The sequence below is a fragment of the Etheostoma spectabile genome, chromosome 3 (genome assembly GCF_008692095.1).
Source record: "Etheostoma spectabile isolate EspeVRDwgs_2016 chromosome 3, UIUC_Espe_1.0, whole genome shotgun sequence".
Taxonomy (NCBI): Eukaryota; Metazoa; Chordata; class Actinopteri; order Perciformes; family Percidae; genus Etheostoma; species Etheostoma spectabile.
The window spans coordinates 23,410,803-23,413,128 of record NC_045735.1 but is presented as its reverse complement, the minus strand read 5'-3'; the positions used below and the strand labels follow the sequence as shown (position 1 = coordinate 23,413,128).

Genomic DNA, 2,326 nt, shown 5'->3' with positions numbered 1-2,326 from the left:
TAACTCTTGTTATGAATTGATACTATAAATAAAATTGAATTAAAAATAGTTGGCGATTAATTTAAAAGTTGACAACTAATCAATTCTTTGACTGATCTTTTCAGCTCTAAATTTGTCTGTGTCTACCCAGTGCCAAATCAAACTATAGTAAGTCCAATAGACTTTTGTGACTATAATGATACCATAGTATTGTTTTGGTGTTGTTTGAAGAAAATAGACTAAAAAAGAAAAAAAACATTTTCTGACACTTGGTCCAACAGATAGCAGCTATAAACAAAGAAGTAAAAGCAGCAGGGTTCACTCAAGTGAGAGTGTGAATTTGGAAGGACTGGATTGAACACTTGGGGAGGGGGACAGTAGCTCAATCTGTAGGGAGTTGGGTTGGGAACCAGAGGGTTTCTGGTTCAAGTCCAGTGCTTCAAGGTGGGGGACTGGTAGCTGGAGAGGTGCCAGTTCACCTGAGCATGTGTGTTAAAGTATGATAACAAGAGAGTGTAAATTGTAATTTCCCATTGTGGGATTCATTAAGTACACATTATTATTCTCTGCTCCCCCCCAACTCCACTAATGGAAAATATGGTAAAAAAAAGAGGAACCAAGAGAAGACCATGGATAGATTTCCCCACACCCACACCAATCACACTGTACATATACTCTAGCTCTCTCTAAATAACTGTCTTTTTAAAACAAGGGTGAAAGTACTTGACAGGAAACAGGAAGTCTGTTACTCTCGTAAAACAAGCAATGTCAAATGTTTAAAATTCTTTTTAAATTGAGTTATTTGTTCACATGGGCTGTGAGAAGCCTGTGCTGATGAATAAACGTTGTAAATCCTATAAAATCCTTCTTAATGTGCAATGTTATCAAGGACGAGACAGAGAAGCTGTACGTGGCCCTCTTCTGGTGGAAGCGTGTGCGTATACTGTAGTTGTGTGTGAGAGAAAGCCTAGCTCTTATTCATACAATCATGCAGGAATTCAGTCTCAGACAATAGTAGCCCTCAGTCAAAAATGTCCATCTCATCTTGGCTCTTGTGTGAGTGTGTGTATGTGCGTAGGGAGCCTGCCCTCACTGCTCATTGTGCTCATTACGCAGCAGTATATCCTGTCCAGTTCACAGCAGTATGGTGTCATATGTGATGCTGACACAACTTAAAGTGTGCAAGGAGACAGGGTTAGAGAGAAAAGTGCGAGAGAGTCATATTAATATTAATAATGTATACTAATAAATTAGCTTACATTTTTACAGTTTCTTCTTTCTGTCAATCTCTATGAAACATGCTTTGGCAATGTTTTTATTTTGTTTTGCATAAGTTGGCTGGAATTGAACTGACCTCGGTGTGTCTAAATATAATAAAAAATTATAAAGATGTATACAGTATTAAAAAAAAAGCAGCGCCAAGACTCGCTTCACTTCATTAAAAAGAGAGGAGGGGATCACCCTACCAGTGATGTCATCACGTACCCATGACAGTGCGTCAAGCATGCTCTCACTCTGTCATTAGGCAGACAGTAAGACAAAGTGCTTCTTTCGCATAATTATTAAAAGCCGACTAAATTCAAAGAATACTAAAAGGTATCCAGTTGCTTATAAGACTATAACCAGAAACATATATCAAATGACCGAATCGGGGGCTGGTAGAGTAGAATCAAAGTCACTGTACACACATCACAGCAAAGCCCAAGCCGTCTATAGGCTACTTTGATAAATAAAATAAGTAGTCACAAACGTTGCTCAGGCACGGACAATTTCTTCCAGTTGATTATTTGAAATATGTACTGTCTGGATATATAAACCCAGTTGAAACATATAGGCCTACCACAGGGACTTGTTCCGTCCAAAAGCATACTGGTATCAATATGTACGATATGATGTCGTAGCGCAGACTGACTCGTATGAACATATGAATATGTCATATTACCGCCGTGCGTAAACGTGGTAATGTCGGTAGAACAGGCTTTGCGGCGAGAAAAGCACCACACGAGCGTGCAATGACAGAGAAAACTAAACTACCGGCTTGAGCAGCCATTAGAACCGATAATACAAGTTTAAAAAATATATATATACAGAAAAGTTGTCGGACTTACCGGTTTGGTGAATAAATACAGGCTAAAATCAGTGTTCAGAGACGATCATCATCAGCTGTAGTGGACTAATTTGGCAGGTGTAGCCTTATTGTAAAAAGAATGGATGAAAACCACAAAGCCGGTAAACGAGGTTACCCCGTCTCTACACACTGCTCAGTGAGCTCACAATGCGTCAGAGCTGCAAACTGAAACTCTGTGTGTGTGTGTGTGTGTGTGTGTGTGTGTGTGTGTGTGTGTGT

The 2,326-nt window shown here is 39.4% G+C and overlaps 1 protein-coding gene across 1 annotated transcript in view; it reads right to left on the bottom strand.

Annotated features, from left to right (window-relative positions):
* Nucleotides 1-2,265, bottom strand: part of relt (RELT TNF receptor) — a 26,022-nt gene extending 23,757 nt beyond the window's left edge. The window contains exon 1 of the mRNA XM_032511774.1: nt 2,088-2,265. The gene's annotated coding sequence lies outside the window, so the exon portion shown is untranslated. The remainder of the gene's footprint in view (nt 1-2,087) is intronic.
* Nucleotides 2,266-2,326: the final 61 nt, after the last annotated feature.